A 20,974-nucleotide genomic window follows, 5' to 3' on the forward strand; every position below is an offset into this window, starting at 1 on the left:
AAAGAAACGCGAATAAACCAACGTAGACCCCTTCTACCAGGTCTCCTTCTCCAACATCAGGAGTCTACGTTCCAACATCTCAGAGGTTGAAACACAATTACAGGAGACTAAACTGGGCATACTCTTTCTAAGTGAAACTGGCATAGGACCAACCACTTCTCTAGAGGAATTCATAATAAAAGGATACTCCAACTTAAAATCTAAATCTGACCTCATGGGCATGGAATATGTTCCTACATCAAAGATGGCTTTCATGTATTAGGGATATCTCCAGAGGACACCCTAATCCACCTTATCTTTGCTTTGGGGGTTTCAGTAGCTTACACCAATGCATTTATATTTGCCCTCTCTTGCCCCCACAACAGTGGAGTTACTATCTTTAAGAGCATATCTCAGAAAATTGACCACATCCTCTCTGCTCATCCTTCGGCTAACATTCACATTTGCGATGACTTCAATGCCCATAATGTGGAATGGCTGACCCACTCAAACAAAACCAATTGCGTGGGGAGGTTTTGTCACGATTTTGCCATTGCCTATTACCTCACTCAGATTGTTCACGAACCTACATATGTGCCGGATACACCCGGTCAATATGCAAACCTTCTAGACCTTTTCCTCACAACATCCCCAGAGCTATGTTCATGTTCCGTTCTATCTACTCTGGGATCCTCTGACCATTCTGCTGTAGCAGTTAAGATGAAAATGAAATGTACGAAGTCTTCAGACGTACCTCTCCACCGTAGTGTATATCGATACTCTATGGTTGACTGGGATAGCTCTCGTACATTTATATCTGACCTACGTCTGCATTCCACGTTTAAAAAGGATGTGTCCTCTACAGTGTCAGATCCGACCGAATGGTTAATTATAAGCATAGTCCGATTTATAGCATCCAAAAATCCAACAAAAACCTTACAGCACGCCATGGTGCTCCCCTTAATGTCCTGCTGCCATCGCGCACAGACATCACTTTTTTCAGATCTACCAACGTAATAGATGAACTGAGATTAAAGCTGCTTTCAGGACTGCCAGCAACCATTGTAAAAGAGTACTAAAACATGCAAGAGATGCTCAAGCTGTTAAATCCAAAGTAGTTGAGCAGCGGCTTGGTTCCCACGAGTTCTGGCAAATAGCAAACAGGATCTTATACAAAAGTGTGCGTTCTATCCCGAATATAATCAATGGACCTGAGGTCATCTCGTCAGCATCAGACAAGACCAGACTATTTGACAAGTACTTTGCAGCTAATTCTTCCCAATGCGACAATAGCCATCAACTCCCTGAATTTCCTCCTATAACAGACAACACCCTATGCAACGTACAAATATATGTGCGTGAGGTCGGCAAGCTCTTCAAGATCCTTGATTGCAGTAAAGCAACAGACCCTGATGGCATTCCAGTTATAGTGCTGAAAAAGCTCCAATCAGAACTTTACCCCATACTTACAAAACTGGTTAAGCGTTGCCTTAAGAAAAAGTGTTTTCGAACAACCTGGAAAACCTCATCAGTATGCCTTGTATTTAGGAATTCAGGTGAAAAGTTATCTCCCTCTCAGTACAGCCTAATAAGTCTCCTCTGTGTCATGGGTAAGTTGTTGGAATCCATATTAAATAAAGAAGTAGTCAACCTCCTCAACAGAAACAACCTTCTTAGTGACACGCAATATGATTTCCGTTCTGCAAGATCTACCGCAGATATGCTAACGATTATAACAGAGGATTAGTGACTCTCTTGACAAAGGTTTCCTTTCCAGGGCAATTGCTCTTGACATGTCGAGGGTTTCGATAAGGTATGGCATCAGGCCCTACTTCACAATATTTCCAGCTACGGTATTACTGGAATTGTTTTCTACATCATTAAATCATTTCTCTCTGATAGGTTCATAAGAGTAGTGGTTAATGGGCAGATTCCAGGGGTCCACAGTATTAATGCTGGAGTCCCTCAGGGGCCAATCCTGAGTCCAATTCTCTTCCTGATCTACATCAATGATCTCCCAAAACACATACTTAAATCATTCGTTGACATCTATGTTGATGACACGACCATCTATGGAAACACATCAAAGGCCGTAAATGACAAGCTTCTCTCTAATTCTCTCTCCTCTGATCTTGAGCACGTGGTACAATGGGGGAACCGGTGGTTTGTCACTTTTTATGCATCAAAAACCAAGCTTTTATCTTTACATAATCAACGCTCTTATCCCATCTGGCATCAATTGAAATGGATGACTCTCGTCTTGGAAAGGCACAATGTTCGTACAAGCTTCTGGGTTTGACCTTTACTCCTGCTCTTAAATAGAACACATACATAAAATCTCTTGCCAGGGACGCTGGGAAAATGGTGGGATCCATCTTCCGGTCCAGAAGATATCTCACTACTGATGCAATTCTCTATTTGTATAAAAGCCAAGTACGTTCAAGTATGGAGTACTGCTGCCACATCTGGGCAGGAGCTGCTAAAAACAGCCTATCCTGCCTTGACAGAGTACAAAATAGACTCCGTGGTCTTGTGGGGGATGCCCTTTTCTCTTCCCTACAACCTCTCTCCCAAAGAAAAGTCGTTGCCAGCCTGTCGTTGTTTTATCGCTATTTTCAATGGCAGGTGGTCGTCTGAGCTCTAATCCCTCGTCCCCCTCGCCAATATTTCACCAGAAGCACCCGTCTGGCTGTAACTACTATCAATAATTTTCCCCACCTTTTATCTGTGCCTAAATCCAAACGTAGATTCCATGAGCAAAGTTTCTTTTTTAGAACTTCACGCCAGTGGAACTCTCTGCCACTTGCCTGTTTCTCACATGACTACAACTTGACAAACAACCCCCTTAAGGAAGACACTCTATCAAAACCCCCAATACTAATTATTACTACAATACTATCTCATTGATTACTGTACACGCAATACCCCTTATCCATGAGTTACCTTCGAGCCTTTTTTATTTATTATTTGCATATGTTGTTGTTTATTGTTGAGTTAGAAAGGGGGTCAGTCGCTGGATTGAACTTATTTCCCCCCTATTATTTGCATATATTTATGTAGTGAAAATTGTTCGAATAAAATTAATGCATTAGTTAGTTAGTTAGTTAGTAGATGGAATTAATAATTTTATAATTTCCATAAAAATTAATAATTTTATTATATCATAATTAGGATCATTTAATTCTTTCTAACTCAACAATAAACAACAACATATGCAAATAATAAATAAAATATTTATCAATATTCAAATTTTATTTTTATCTGCAATATTTTAAGTCTAAAATATTCTTATTTTTTACTTTACTAGAATATCTTGTTCTTTACTTTTCCAGGTTGAATTTCTTGTCCTTTACTTTTCCAGGTTTAATAAAATCTTAAGAATATTAATTTTCATGCTCGCATTTTTCAATATAATCCATGATGTTTCCAGGCATTGCTATTATATTAATACATAAATTTATAATATTTATTAATGATTGTCAAAAAATATTAGCTTTCAAACACACATTTATGCAATATTTATCATTCAATCGCAGTAGTTCCGAGCCAGGGTCTCTACCGAGACTGCAGTTCATGAATTCGTGATCTGTATAGAGCGTAAACTAACAAAAAAGAAGATGACACTCGGTGTCTTTTTAGATATCGTTGGAGCTTTTGACAACATACCCTTCAGTAGTATGTTCAAGTCGCTACGAGAACTCCATGTACCACCAGTACTCATCCGATGGATTGATTATATGGGGAGGCACAGAACAGTTCAAGTAGAACTACTGAGGGCAACTGTTAAAAGGGAAGAAGTTAAATGAAACCCCCGAAGTGGGATTTTATCACCTTTACTATGGAACTGTATGCTTAATCCTCTTTTAAAGGAGTTTAAAAATAGGAATATTTATGCCCAGGCTGATGCTGATGACATCACAGTGCTGGTCGGGGGTTCAAAAGCATCATTGGTCAGACGTATTGCCAAAATAGGACTACATTCTTCATCAAATGTGATAACGAAAAATTTGAGTTCATTCAAAGAATATGTATATCATAGGAGTCACTAATATTTTTAATCGATAAATTCACCATTTTTGCTATAAAATCATAAGGAGAGTTAAAAAAAAAATAATTATTAAAAAAAAGTTCGTTTTTTAATTATAAAAAAAACGATACACGGGATTGAACCTAAAATCTTTCCACGGATCCCCGGTACTCTAACCGTTACGCTAACATGTCATATTGGCAAAATCGCAGTAAAAATATTTATATTCAAAAAAAGTTATGCAAAATAAAAAAAGTGTTAGTCACTTATGTACTTACTCTCCTGTTTGTGAACCCACATATTTTGTTGTAACTTTTTTTCTACTAAACCAATTTTCGATTTTTTTTTTCAAAATGTAGCTAATGAGGTGTTCTATCCAAGTATATAACCTGTTTGAAATTTGGTTTCGAACGGAATTAGTGGTGGGGGTTTGAATGTGTCTTGATTCATTCAATTTCGGACTTAAGCATATATTCAACCACTACCGTGGTTGAATGATATAAGTATTTATATCTGCATGTATATAATATCATACTATTTTATATATACATATATATATATATATATATATATATTTATACTTATATTTATATATGTTTGTGTGTGTTCCTGTGTTGTGTGTTTGGTTGTGGGGCTGCGTATATTTTTCTATACCAAGAACGATCTCCTTGTTCATTAAGTATATAACACTGTATACTGAAGATGGACTGGTCCCTATCTGAGATTAAAACATATCATAGCATCAATTTGGAAAACGATGTGCAATAATCGCCATGTGGAAATATATGGGCAATACACTTTTAAAAAGTTGTAATGATAACACTGACTTTGACTATTACTACGCTAGTAAAATTCTGAGAAAAAACGGCAGGCAGAAACTAATGGATGTATTACATGTCAAATTTGTCATTTAAATCTTAATAAAAATATGTGTCGTAATATTTTAATTTTAAATTTTACGTTAACTCAGCTGCACAAGTTATTTGGAAATAAATAACACGCATTAGGAGTTTGGCGGATTAATGTATTGCATATGTAATGTATATGAAATTACAACGAGTTTTAGGAGCTATGCAGACTGGTAGAGTCAAAATCTATCTGAAAAATATATATCATTACAAAACCCCGCTGTACAATATCTTATATTCGTGAAAAAATATACCTAGATGGGCTATGATGTCTACAATATTAACAGTAGAAAAACTGAATTCCTGATATATGAGGAAAGAGAAAGTTGCTTATAATTGACCAGATATGAAGAGAGAGAGTAAACAGTTTACTCTAATAGGACGAGTTAAAAATAATAGAGACGACTAAAAGTAGCATATGCGGGATGTGGATCTATTTCAAATGTTATAACTCCTATCACTAAAGGATAAATCCCACAAGATTAGTGAATCTCTTGAAAAAGGCTTCCTTTCTAGGGAATTGCTCTTGACATATCAAAGACCTTCGACAATGTATGGCATAAGGGTCTACCTCACAAGATTTCAAGCTACGGTATAACTGGAAATGTTTTCTCAATCAATAAATCATTTCTCTCCGATAGGCTCATAAGAGTAATGGAAGATGGACAAAAATCGGAGGCCTGCAATATGAATGCTGGAGTCCCTCAGGGGTCAATCCTGGGCCCAACTCTCTTCCTGATCTACATCAATGGCCTCCTTAAACACATACTTTAATCATTCGTTGACATCTATGCTGATGCCACGACCATCAAGGGCAACACCTAAAAGGCTGTAAATGACAAAGTTCTCTCTGATTATATCTCCTCTGATCTCGAGCGCGTAGTTCATTGGGGAAAGATGTGGCTGGTTACCTTTAATGCATACAAACTAAACTCCTATCCTTACATCATCACCGCTCTGATCCTCATCTGACATCAATTGTGATGGATGGCTCTCGTCTGGGTGAGGCCCCTTGTTTTGACAAGATTCTGGGTTTGATCTTTACTCGTGATCTGAAATGGAACACGTACAACAAGTATGTTGCCAAGGTCGCTAGAAAGATGGTGGGATCCTTCTACCGCTCCAGAAGATATCACACTACTGATGCAATTCTCTATCTATGTAAAAGCCAAGTACGTCCAAGGATGGAATACTGCTGCCATATCTGGGCAGGAGCTGCTAAAAACAGCCTATTCTGCCTTGACAGAGTACAAAATAGACTTCGTGGCTTAGTGGGGGATGCCCTTTTCTCTTCCCTGCAACCTCTCTCCACAGAAGAGACGTTGCGAGCCTATCCTTGTTTTATCGTTATTTCCATGGCAGGTGCTCGTCTGAAATCCAATCTCCGGTCTACCCTCGCCAATCTTCCACGAAAAACACCCGTCTATCTAAATCCTCTGTGAAAAAATTTCCCCCACTCTATATCTGTGCCTAAATCAAAACGCGGATTCCATGAACAATGCTACTTTCTTAGAACTGCACGCCTGTGGAACTCTGTTCCGTCTGCCGACTTCCCACCGGACTACAACTTGGATGTCTTCAAGTCCAACCTTAACAAATTCCTAATGAACCGGCCCCTTTAGTAAACACTTCATCAAATCTCCACACTAACGTAATGTACTTGCAATAACCCGAATCCCTGAGTGGCTTCCGGGCCTTGATAAGTGGTGATCACTGCGTAAAGAAAAGGATGTCGATGTTTAGCATCTCTTCAGAGGAGAAAATATTAGGAAATGATAATTATGGTTTACTCTCTAAAGTCAGTCAGACATTGAAACTCATAATTAAAAGTTATTTTTTAAGTATTTAATTATCATAGAGTAAGGGAACTTAATGAAAAGGATATAATAATTTACATCCAAATTGCATGGTAAAACTGGAAGTGCATGTCTTTGATAGCAGTTGTGTGAAGTTAATTAAGCTGTATTTTGCGTAATTCACATCACAAGGTAACAATCCGAAGAAGGCATTTTCATGGAGAAATGTTCTTTATTTATATAACTAGCAGGGGTACCCGACGTTGCTCGGATGTTTCGAGGTGTGTGCGGTTTTGAGTAAATCAAAACAAAAGAATTAAAAAAATCGTTGCCCGGGTGTGTGTTTCCGGGGTGGGGATTGTTTAATAAATAAAAAGTGATGTTAGGTAAATAGGAAGGATCAAACCCGGAGTATTGGGGGAAGTTGGAAAATTAAGTGTGAAAAAAAAACATGCAATGTTAACAACTCGGCCACCAAGAAAATCCATTTTAGGTGTTTATGAAAAAAAAATAAACTACGGTAGGTCAGCGCGAATGTGAAAATATTATGTGAATTGTCCGGCATGCTAACCACTATGCCACGGAGCACTGCAACTGAGTTTAGTGATTTTAAGTAACTTAACATGAAAGAAGTGAACGGTTGTATTAAATTAAATTTTGAATAGAAAAAGGTACACATTCTATAATGAAAAAGATTAGAAACTCCCCATAAGAATTTCCTATCAGAGTTTTAAAACATTGACCTGACAGGAATATGGGTGGAGTGTGGACAATACTTATGAGACTGCCATGCTGACCCTCTGGTGCTAATATATATAGATTGTGTGGGGAACCTACCCGTGAACATCCTACATGAAATTGTCCGTGACTAAAGCAAGAAGAAGCTAAGTTCAGACCACCCACTTCCAAGGTTTGTCCTTGCAACTTATTTATTGTCATGGCAAAACATAATTTTATTGGGAACTGAAGCCTTTTAAATGGAATTGTTGAATCTGATGGAATAATTGGTATTCTAGGAAGAAATGTCAATTCGCCTGTAGCTACACCAGTCAATATGACTGCTTCTATCACATGAGGTTGCATTCGTGTTACACATAATCTTGTTCCATTGCATAGTCGTGGAGCATCAAGGTTTCTGAGTAACACAATTGGACATCCAGATTTCAGTTTTAATTTGTGTGGTGGCATACCAGGTAATTGCAAGGAATTTAAAAATTCTGTAGGGTACTGTACAGCATGGTCATTATCTACAGTAGAATCTAGAGAAGTGTAAATTTGTTCCTCACCTGGAATTTCATCAAGCAGTTGGTCATTGATGATGTGTACCATATCATTTTTGGAGCTAAAATTGCTCTTTCTGTTAGCCATTGAGGATTAGTATAATTTGCAGTTATATTTGGGTAAACTTTGTTACAAAGTTCTGCGAGTGAGGAAACAATTGATCCAATACTTGAAGTAATTACAAGTTTACCATGTTTGTCTGTTGGAATTTTGTCATCTCCAATTTGTAGAAGTATTGAAGCAAATTTATCAGCCAATGGGTCACTATTAAGATGGACACGCATGTTTGTAGATAAGGTTACAGTCTTGGTGTACTTCCACAAATTTGACAATTTAATGCAAGCATCGAGCTCATAAGCAGGACTTCCACGTGGAACAATAGGAAGCGTTTGTCGGAAGTCACCAGATAATAAAAGTGTGATGCCACCCATGACAACATCACGTGACTTCAGATCAGGCAATGTTTTAATATATGAGGGGAGTAAATTTTATGTAAATGCAAACATCGGACTGTATTTTTCAAACGAAATAAACCGGTAATGATGTATATTTATTTGTTATTTGTTGCGGCAAAATATGGAAATAATCATAGTTCTTGTAGTGGCCAATTTTTGTGGAAAAAACATAGCTGTGGATGTTTCCAATACCCCGGTTTTGGGGAAGTTATAATCGACCCCCCCCGGCAAACAGAAGGACCCAAATATGTAAACTGTGCCAAACTGGGCGGCCAAAAATGAGGGACTTAGTTGTGCAAGCCGATTTATCCTAAATTTTTTGTAGGTTTCCGATGAGTTTTCTATTGTATTCAAAAGAGTAAGGAGTAAACTTAATGTGCCAAAGGGGAAAAAAGTATTTGCACACGTGAAAAATAAAGTTTTCTGGGTCTATTTCCGAGTTAATTAGTAAAGTGAAGTGCTAAGACATTGTAAAAAAAACACCTTGTTATTACAAACATGAATTAAATAGAGCCAAACCGAATTATATTGGCGTTCGCAAAAAACAACAAAGTAAAATTTCGTACATGACGCAATGGAAAATGTGTGTTAAAATCATTGGTAGATGCCCCCCAAAAGGAAGTAAATAAAGAACGAAAATAAAAGTGGAGAAAGAGAGGTTCTACTGCAAACCGGAAAGAATAAAAATGCAACAATATTGAATAACCCCAAGAATCGTACGCTGAAAAATGTAAGTATGTGTAAAGATTTATAGTGTTTATTTATGTAGTTTGGTAGGGTAAAGTAATTACCCAGATATAGTTTTTGTATTATCTCCTGGTGTTGTTATTATTATTATTATTTTTTTTTTTTTCTTAAGTAATTGTGTATTTGTTTTGGTCTATTGGTTGTTGTTTTTTTTATTATTTTGGTATATTTTATTTTGTTTAAGCCATCCGTTGCAGACGATGTGTTTTTGAATTAAACCTGTTTGTCTGCATTGTGGTCGTAGTCGTAGTCGTAGTCGTAGTCGGTGTCTTCCCATTCGAATGTCGTCTGCTGACATATCAATGGTTTAATGAAACTTCCAAAGGGGAAAAAAGTAATAAATTGCGAAAAAACAATAAATAAATAACCACTGATGTAATAAGTCACCCGTCCCCTGAGTATGAATTCCGAAATTAGTGGGAACATAGCATAATATAAAAGTAAAAAAAAAGAAGTCGTATTATCGTCTGACAGCGATCGCCCGATCCATGGCTAACGTGTAGTAACGTAAACCGGCCCCCAAGAAAAAGAACAAAAAGGGAAGTCCATGTACGTGAATATCGCCGCATATAAAACTCTATTTACCTGAATGTCGTCTGGTAAGTGGTACGGTGAAAAAGTAAAGGAACGTGGCACAAATAGAGTTGGATACACAAGTAAGAGTCGTAGAGTGATAGTGTGTAAGTAAAACCTGGAATATCAGGTTGTTTCGTTTCGTTTCGTTTTAACAATGGAAAGACCAGAAAAAGGAAACAAAAGAAAGAAAGAAGGAAAGACCGAAAGGAAAGATTGTAAAGGAAGTTTGGTAAGAAATAGCTTTACAAAAGTGAAATATCATGTAGACTGAAAACATAGAAAAGTAGTCCCCCCACCACCATCAGCACAACAAAAGAAAATGAAAATGTAACGATGTTAAACATGCCGTCCCGTAAATCGCATTTCTGATTTTTAGAAAACCCTACCAACGCGAGTCTAAAGTTAATGTAAGTCGAGTAATCGAAGTAATGTGTTCGGCAATACAATTCAAGATAACGTATAGCGTTTGGTTTGTGTTTATGTTTATGGAAAGAAAGAGAAAAATAGGGAAGTACCCCCACCACCATCAACACAAAAGGCGAAAAAGACAACGAAAGGTAAGAAAGAAAGAATGAAAAAAAGAAGGAAAGGAAAGAACAAAACGGAAGTTATGTTTGTGAAAGTAAGTTTGGTGCGTTTCACGTAAATGTCAATTCAGGTTTTCATAAAACTCTAACCACGCAGGTTATACCGAAATCGAAGTAATGTAATTATGAATTCAATTCAAGGTAACGGATTGTGTTCTGTTTTAATCTAATTTTATTATAATAAATGCTTTATAAATTGTGTTTATATTTTATGCTAAACAATGGCAAAGTAAGCGTGGTTCGTTTCAGCGTAAGTCCAGTCCAGTTTTTAGATAAATTCTAATCGGTGTTCGGTTTTAAATGTCTCCTGTGAACGGTCTGGAAAGGTGTAAGTGAGTGGCGGTGGAAGGATGAATTTAGTAGAGAGAGTATACTTTACTACTTTCATTAAATATAACCGATTTTTAAAGTGGACTCTCACCAGACAGAATATAGGAAACTCTGATCAGCGAGATACTGGATATGTAATAAGCCTATAACATACGGCAGATGTCGTGATTGAGTTCGTGAATGATACGGCTGCACCAAATGTATACAGGTGCAATCCTATAAAGGTCAAAGTCGGAGGGAGAAAATGAGTTCATTTTATTTATATAGAGATAAGTCTGGTAAAAAAATGTATTATATAGTTCAGGTCAATCTGTTTATTAATAAACATATAATTTAATATATTTAATAATGTTTTATAATTATAGAACATGAGCTAAAATTCCACTTCAAAATAACTTCAAATTGTTAATGAAATAAAATAAAACGCTTTCAGAACACAGATTTCCAAAATTAAGAGACACCAAACTGATATGAAAATTGAATATGAAAACTTAAAAAAAGTAAAATTAAAAAAAATATATATAATGAAAAAAAGAATAAATAAAGTAAAATACAAAAAAAATACAAGTAAAAAAAGAAAAGAAACTTCTTACGCGTAATTAATTAGAGAATAGAAAAGAAGATAACATTAAGGAAAAGGGAAGTAAAATTGATTAAGGAATAGGGAAAGCTAGAAATTAGAGAATAATAACGCAAAGAAGAATTAGAGTGCGGAAAAGAGATAGAGGAATAGGAGGTATAAAAACGAAATCAATAAAGCATTCCATGAAAAAATGGCATGCCTCAAAAATGGGTCAGATCGCGAAAACAGGTCAGAGCGTCTAGAACATATGCAGGAAAAAAAAAGGAACAGAAAAAAACAAAATGCAAAAAAAACACAAAAATACGCCATGTAAAGTAGAAACATCCCGCTTAAATATATTTAAATGAAGTTAACTCAAATCTATCTTTACTAATGTATACAGTACAATTCTTGTTTATTATATATAGTATCCTTTATTTGCCAATATTAAACGTAAGATTTGGAATTATAATATTCTGTGGAAGTAATTTTCAAAACTAAAACTAGGCGTAGTAATGAAATATGTTATAATATAATATTATTAATAATACTTGAATGAAAAATAAAATAATAATAATAATAATTAACTGAACATATAATAATGTTGATGATAATTACCTGAAAAATCTTTATATATATATATGTTGTGATTGCAAGGTTGAACAATAATTAGTAAGGAAATACAATGAAGACGCAAACAACAAGATAACGCAATAATAAGTGTATTAACGAAAAGGTATATTTACAATATGTACAAATGACGGTGTCGAGTCAGAGAATCTTGGTGGGAGGACATGTACACTTTTCGGCGTCACTTCTGGTAGCATTTGAGTAAGACACACCAAGGCCAACCTAGGCTTGCCATTTATAGTGTTATGTTATTCGCCTATGCAAATAAGTGGTTGCCACCACAACACCCCCCTCCCAAGATTTGAAGTCACACAGATTTCAATATCTTTTTCTTTTTGGGTTTACCATTAATGGTTCATTCACTTTTCTTTTCCTACCTGATCTTTGGGGTTCAGGTGCATTTTGAGGCGGTTCCAAATTAAAAGATCCGTATATGATATCTATGGTGTCCTCCTCTTCGACTGTTGTCGTATCATCATCATCTTGGATATGACGTTTTTTTTTATTTGATTTAGGTGCCTTTTATGTATATACTGTGGACCTTTAATCATGTATGTACAATCACCAATGTGTTTATCCACTACTCCACATTCCCAGTAAGATGTGTTATATCTTTAGCACTTAAAATATACTCGATCTACCGAGTTATATTTCATTCTTCTCGTGTGTGTAGTGTTTCGGATAATTGCCTGCCTTGGCAATAGTTTGTCAAACGCTGATTTTACCTTTCTGTCAAACATTAGATCAGCTGGTGATATGTTTGATGGTGTACTAGGATGTGGTGTAATCCTATATACTTGCAAGACCTGTTGCAAAGCTTTTTCTGTTGGTGTTCCAATGGATTTCTTTAACGCTCGTTTTAGCGTGTCCACGAACCTTTCCGCGAGGCCGTTCGACCTTGGATGATACGGCGGAGTCGTGATGTGCTTCACCCGGAACGTGTCGCAAAATTCCTTAAACTCTGCGAATGTGAACTGCGTTCCGTTGTCAGTGACCAATGTGTCTGGTACACCGAATCTTGCAAACAACTCGTGTAGGAACCCTATTGAGTTGTTCGTTGTTGGATTACTGCAACGAATTACTTACGGCCATTTTGTGAAACTATCCACTGCAATTAAATAATAGTTTTCACCTATATGACCAGCGAAGTTCATGTGGATTCTCGACCATAGTTGGTCGGATTTCGGCCAAGGTTTGTGTACTATAGGTGGAGATTTTGCCGCTTAGTGGCATCCTTTACATTTATCAAGTGTTGTCGCTATGTCAGTGTCCATTTTACTCCAGTACACGTAGCTTCTCATTAACGACTTCATTCGATTTATCCCCGGATGTCCTGTGTGGAAATCTCTTAACATCCTATTCTGCAATGTTTTGGGTATTACCACTCTCTCGCTGTACAGTAACACATCGTCACATATGGAGAAAACTTCCTGCACCTTTGTGCCCGTTATAATTTTCTCTTTTATATCCTTTATATATTCGTCTTTCTCGGCTTCCGTTTTAATGTCCGACAAAGTTACGGGTAGTTCCTCAATGATGTTTGCTATCATATTTTTTACTTCAACATTTGTTCGAATTGCTGCAATGACTGATTCTTCCAGATTGTGTTTCTGTGGTATCAGTCTTGACAGTCCATCTGCATGGCAAATCTTTTTTGATGCTAGATGTTGTAGCTGAAAATCGTAATTAAGTAGTATTGTACCCCAGCGACGCAACCTATTTGCGGTGTATACCGGCAATCCTTTTTTTGATCCATAGATCGTGACTAACGGTTTATGGTCGTTTTCAAGTATGAATTGTCTACCATATGAATATCGGTGAAATTTAGTCACGGCAAAGATTATGCTCAACGCTTCTTTTTCGATTTGTGAATATGCCCTTTCGGCTGGTATCAGCGTTCTCGAAGCGTGCGCTATTGGTTTTCCAGACCCATCCGGCATAATATGTTGAATGCATGCTCCTAAGCTGTAGGAGCTAGCGTCACTAGCGACGACTATTTTTAAGTTTGTGTCAAAGTGCGTTAAGAATAATTCGGATGTTAGTGCGCTCTTTATTTTGTCAAAAGCGGTTTGACATTCTTGCGTCCAGTTCCACGGTGTATCCTTTTTAAGCAGATTATTTAAGGGGGCTCGCAAGTTATGCATTCCTTCAATAAAAGATTGGTAATAATTTGCGAGCCCTAAGAAACTCTGCAAAGTTGTTACATTATCGGGTGCTGGCATATTTTTTATTGCCGCAGATCTGTCCGGGTCTGGACGTCGTCCATGTTTGTTTATTATGTGTCCTAGATACTTAATCTCGCTCATACAAAAGTCACATTTACTTTCTTTTACTTTAAAGCCGAATTCTTGTATTCGAGTAAATACTTGTTTCAAATGTTCCTTATGTTCTTCTAGGGATTTGCTCCTGACAACAATGTCGTCCAGGTATGCACATGCGCACTCAATACCACTTAGCATGGTGTCCATCGCTTGCTGAAAGATGGCAGGCGCTACTTTTATGCCAAAAGGCAATCGGTTGTATTTGTATAATCCCTTATGCGTATTGATGCATAGTATTTTTGAGCAATTTTCCTCGACCGGTATTTGCAAATACGCGTCGCTCAAGTCTATCTTGGAGAAGATATTACCCCCATTCAACTTCGTGAATATTTCCTCTGGGCTTGGTAGGGGGTAATGGTGATCTTTTAATAAGGAGTTGACCCCTGTCGAAAAGTCTGCGCACACTCTAACTTCGTCATTCTTTTTCTTTACGTATACGGTGGGGGCTGCCCACTCGCTGTGTTCTATTTTTGATAGAATTCCCGTCTGTTCCAATCTATTTAATTCTTTATCAATCTTTTCCAACCCAGCGAACGGAACATTTCGCTTTTTTCTAAAAATTGGGCTGGCTTATTCTTTAAGTTCAACCGAGGCCTTGAATTTATTGCAGCGACCTAAGTTAGTCGTGAATGCCTCAGGAAATAATTCTTTTAAATCGTCTTTTATATTTACTGTTGTTGGAGAAGAACATTCTAATTTTTTACAGAATGTATTGATTGACTTATCCCATAGTCCGAATTTCTCAATTAAATCTATTCCAAACAGATTTTCACTATTTTTTAGTACGAATATTTTAAATTTCTTCGAAACCCCTTTCAATTTTATCGGGAGGACAACTTCTCCTTCAAATTTTATACCCCACCAGTTACCGTCCGGGCTGCTTTACTAGTTTTCATTATGGCCGGTTTTCCCAACTTTTTCCACTTATTCAGGTTTATTATAGAAACATCGGAGCCGGAGTCGAGTTGTAACTTTATTGATGTTTTAAATGTTTCCACTTTTACGTATTTTCGCCGATCTTTGTCTAATTTTGTATTTGATTTTGTTTGCTGTACTCTCTTTCTGGTGTAATCTTTATATCTGCAGCAATCGCTTTTGTGTCCCACCTTCTTACAAATGTAGCATTTTTCTTCTTATAAGGACAATCTGATTCCCAATGCTTTTCTGCACATCTCTTACAGTTATATCTAGGAAGAGGCTTGTTATATTGTGTACTATATGTATGGTAATTATCTTTGGAATATCCCGTTCCATTGCTTTTCATTTGTAAAGTTCTTGGTTGGTGCGTATGGTTTTTTAACTTTTCTTATATATGCCACTCCGGATTCTTCTATATTTTTTGAATCCTGCATTTTTCGTTGAAACTAACCCTTGAGCGAAGATTAGACATTTAAAATCTTCTACCGTTAGTTCTGCAAGCTTAACATTATCGCAGTTTTTATTGACAACTGATGCGTATGTCGAATAATCTTGGTTGTCCATCTTTCTTAGATTCATGCACAGCCATCTTTTATGAAAAAGAGATATATTTGGATTAAACAATTCTTTTAGTAATTTTACAGCTTCCATGAACTCTAATTCCGCAGTTTTGTAGGTAATATGTAATCTACGAATTTGCTGTGTTCTGATGTACCCAATTTTCTGAGTAAGAGGCTCTTTTTCTCAATATTTTTCCAATTTTTACAGTCCAGTTGAAAAACATCCTCGTATCTTGTGTAGTATGCTTCAAAATTCTTCTCTTCCTCAGGCACATAATAAAATGTGTCCATGCTATTAAAAATAGTTGTATGGGAGAAATTAACACTGCCGGCATTTTCTTGATTACTCTTTAGTAGTTCCAGTGTTTTAACAAAACGTTCATCTTGTCTTTCTTCATATTCTAATTGTAGTTTCTTATGCCTTTCTTCCTGTTCCAATTGCAGTTTTTTCAGCTTTAATTGTGCCATTTCTGCTTTTCTTCTTGTTCCTGCTTCCATTTCAATAATCTGTCCTCCTTCTTTTCCTCGGGGTCAGCCTGTGCCTGTATTTGTGTTTGCAAAAACTCGTGTTGTGTAGCTTGTCTGCGTTCATCCCGCTCAGCCTGTGCTTGTAAAAATTGCATGAACATTTTTGATATGTCTTCCATGTTTTTTTTTAGTGTGTAGTTAAAAAAAATATTGTACCATGTACAATATACACCGTGTTGGGTTACAACAAAAAAACAAATTGCTGTAAGCTCCTGTTTTCAATAATAATATCGCTGCTTGCAATAATATATTCTTTTTGCGAGTAACGCTGCAAAAAAAAATAAAATAGGTTTATCTGGAATCACGAAATTGAATTGACTTTCCGTTTTTAGGCACTTACTAATAAGTAACTCTTTCCACAAAATAAAAGTTTTTTTTTAATCGAGTCACAATTGAATAAATGTATGCAGTACATTTAGTTCTTTGAGTTTTTTTCTCTAGTATTTTAGTAATTAAAATACCTCTTAAATTGAGATTACCTTTTTTCCGTGACGTGTTACTGTATTATCCGTTATTCAGTGAAAACTTCAAGAAAAAAATCCTTTCCTTAAATTTTAGTTTTAGCTGTGGTATTTCCTTTTAGTACCGACGTCAACCAAAACATTAATTAACAAGTCCTTTCGTTGTTGTTTTGTTTACGGAGAACAGTAATTAGAATCCACTGGTGAACTTTTTTCGTAGGTTACTTCCTTGCTTTTCGTAATACGGGTCTGACCTGTCGTTTTTGCGCCGGAACAAAGTTCGCTTTTCGTTTGCAATTGGTTCTTTAGTAAGATTTGTCGTGTAGCTACAAAACAAAAATTCACTTTTACATTCGTTTTCAAGTCGGATTCCCAGAAAACGGCGTAAATTGTCGCTTTTTCAACGTTAGAGTTTTTTTTCACTTGAGTTGAAACTTCTCTTTAGCGTAAAATCCGTTTGCTCGTCAACACTTTGCATTCCTTAAAAAAATGATCAACCTTTGCGTTGTACTTTTTTTTTAAATAGTTCTTCGTCAAACTGTTATATTTAACGCTTCATATCACGTCGCCAACTGTTGTGGTTGCAAGGTTGAACAATAATTAGTAAGGAAATACAATGAAGACGCAAACAACAAGATAACGCAATAATAAGTGTATTAAAGAAAAGGTATATTTACAATATGTACAAATGACGGTGTCGAGTCAGAGAGTCTTGGTGGGAGGACATGTACGCTCTTCGGCGTCACTTCTGGTAGCATTTGAGTAAGACACACCAAGGCCAACCTAGGCTTGCCATTTATAGTGTTATGTTATTCGCATATCCAAATAAGTGGTTGCCACCACAACAATATATATAAATAAAATTTAGGGATAATAATAATAGTTGTAATAATAATAATTATAATAGTAAAAAATAAACATACTAATGATTATAATCAAAGTTACTTATTAAATTGTTAAATACAACTAAGAGAATCGGGCAGCGGAAATACGCCTATAAAAGTCGGGTTTCTATAGTACCACAAATACTACGCGTTTTTTTTAGTATTATGTCTTTATATTCATATATGTGAATTGGGAAAGTACCTTCCAATGCTTACTCTACTTGGTATTAATAAAAAGAGAGAAGCTCTAAAAACTTATTAATTAGGAGATGCTTAAAACAAATTTGAAATAGTATTCGAACAAAATCATAGAAGAGTATATTATGTGCTGGATTTAAAATATAGTATGTAAATTCGTTTATGGTGAGTTTCTATATAATATGGAAATAAGATTGTATAAGCATATAAATTAAATGAAATGCTCTAAACTTTGCACCAGCATTACTTATTTAATTTTTACATAAAAGGTTATATGTAGTTCGTGTTATGTGTGTACGCATTTACAGGTTTACAGAATATCTATGTTATTTTATTTTAATTTGGTTGTATTTACTTTTTTCATGTGTTTACATCTAGACACTAGCTCGTTCTTGTCATTTTGTTTAGAATAGTGGATAATCTTATCTGGTTCGGATATAGGAAGATTAAAAATGTTAGCCCCTCATGGGTATGATCTAGTTTTTCTAGTATACTCCATTTAATTGAATAAGGAATTTTCTTGTCCTCAAGGCTATTGATTAATCTAGTTAAAGATGTAGTAGTATTGTCATTATTTTCAGCCCTTTCATTATAGAATGAATGCAAGTGGTTTGAAACTCTTATTTTATAATGTTAAGGCTGCACTTGCATAAGTAAATGTTTTCAAAGTTTTATCATTGTGTTGCGGTTTATCCATCCCAGTATTGGTGAAGCTTATATTGGGGAGTTAAGTTGAGAGAGAACATGAAGATATTTAACGCGAGTGTTGGCTAATCTGCTTCTGGTGTTTATATGGAATAATATTATTAGATTTGTTATTCTTGCTGTTGTTGTTGTTGTTGTTGTTGTTGTTGTTGTTGTTGTTGTTATAAGAACCCTGACCATAGCACTCCCTATATGTGCTTGCACCCGGAATGTTTTGATTAAATTCATTATTTTCTCCATTTGTTGTTGTTTGCATTTTTCGATACTTGCGTGTGCAGGTGTATACCACATCTTTGTGCATGCAATCGTTATAACGAGGGTATTCATTTTTATATTGGCAGTTACATGCATGCTAGATATAAAATCAAGGGAAATATCCTGAGCTTGTTTAATTATCATGTTATTTGTGGAAATTATTGTCTTTGCAAGATTAAGCATTTAATAGTATAATATTTTTTAGAGTTTTTGCTAAATATTATATTATACATATGCGGGCATTTGAAGGAGTTTTCAACTATTCTAAAAAATCCCTTGGGTATGTTAGCACTTATAAAATATTACTTCTAATGATATTTTGTAAGACGTATAATCACAGATTTCCATACGAGTTGATTGTTAGATAATTTTATTCTGAAATGTATATATATATATATATATATATATATATATATATATATATATATATATATATACACGCGATGCGTTTTTCGGTCGGACAAACTTTTCAAGGGTAAATCTGAAAATTATTATATTTTTTGATCTGTCTATCCTCGAAGCACTTTCCATCATTTTCAGCCCCCTACTTTGTGCAAGCAGAGAAACCTCCGGCTTCAATTATAATTATGTGGGTAGTCACAGTTTTATTTGTTTGTTTGTTTAACCTCCTCTCCGCTCTTACTCCATTCCACTACCAAATATTCTAAAAAAAACAAATAAATAAATAAAATAATTTTAAAAAAATTATTTTTAGAGTTATACCCTTGAAAAGTTAGTCTGAACGAAAAGCTTTTCGGGTGCATTATAACGATCTTGTTTTTAATCGACTTATTTATTTTACTGAATTGTAAATTTGTTACATGTAACTTCCTCCATTTTTTCTTTTTCCTCACCCCGTTTTCAATCTCATTTTAGTCGACTGAATGCCCGCTATGGTTCACTTCTTCACAATTAATCTGAAATTTTGCCAAACGTACAAATACATGTATATATATATATATATATATATATATATATATATATATATATATATATATAATATACATATAAATACATGCACATATATATATATAGAAATACACACACATACACACGCATATATATACATATATATACATATATATATATACGCATCTGTACAAAGTGACATATATTTAACATTAATAATATTGTACACATACGAAAATATATAGTGTTAAGCTTCCGAAATCCATACGAGATTAAACCAAGAATTTCTTGATTAAAATCTTACTATAAAATATCACTCTTCCGATGATGAAACTTTTACTCTTTTAGGCATTCAAAATATACTTGCGAATTAATTGGCAGTTAAAGCCAACCGTTGATGATGGATCAAAAACATAGTAACTCGGATGATTAGATAAATAGGGGGGGTTATAATTCAGCGCAGATTCCCCTGTTCTGAGAAGATAGACTTCAATAATTTTTGAATTTCTCCGACTTCCAGGTTGTGAAAATAACAACCACCAAGAGAAATATATTCTGAAGTATCAAAATAATACAAACTATAAAAATTAAGAAAAATAATGTTATTATAGTTTTATAACTGCCCTGTATAATATGTGTGTAGATATTCACTAACAGGTGAGTAGTGTGAAGAAACGTATTGCGTCGAGGGTAATTGTGCATACGCTCGGCAAACTGTCTATATAAAAATTATATATACATTGAATAAAACCGTGCATATCGTTAGATATTGATATAAAAAGGGGAATGCTGGTGGACAATCAGAAAAAATAAACACCACAACATGTATATTATATATAAATTAGAATTCAAAAATATAAGCATGGTTTTCAGAATACGTATATATTTCATATGAACATATTCGACAAAAAGCTTACTATATTTTTGATTTTCTATGTAGATATACTGCGTAACATGCTTATTAGAAATTGTAAATTATTTGAACACTTATATAGTTTGATATAATCATAGTAGAATCTTTCTTTTTACTACTCTCATGTTTTACAAGAATATTCGATTCTTTTCAAACGTTATCTTCTATTATGCACGGAATGTCTTCACTCTATGTTGTAGAATATTTTCTTTATTTACGTTTAATAAGAAAGGATGCATGAACACTTTAATACAAAGCAAGATTTAAATGAATAGTGAATAATAAGAAAAAATGATAAGGTGCATAATATAACTAATTATACTGCATATCAATACGATATGTACAGATATACGCGATTCTCTGACTTCCGATCGGCATTAACACATAGAGCCAATAAGATAATAGAAGACATTCTTGTTATATTTTTGTCTTCATTTCTCTGAG

Source organism: Euprymna scolopes, chromosome 8, assembly GCF_053919585.1.
Source record: "Euprymna scolopes isolate OS-2025 chromosome 8, ASM5391958v1, whole genome shotgun sequence".
Lineage (NCBI taxonomy): Eukaryota > Metazoa > Mollusca > Cephalopoda > Sepiida > Sepiolidae > Euprymna > Euprymna scolopes.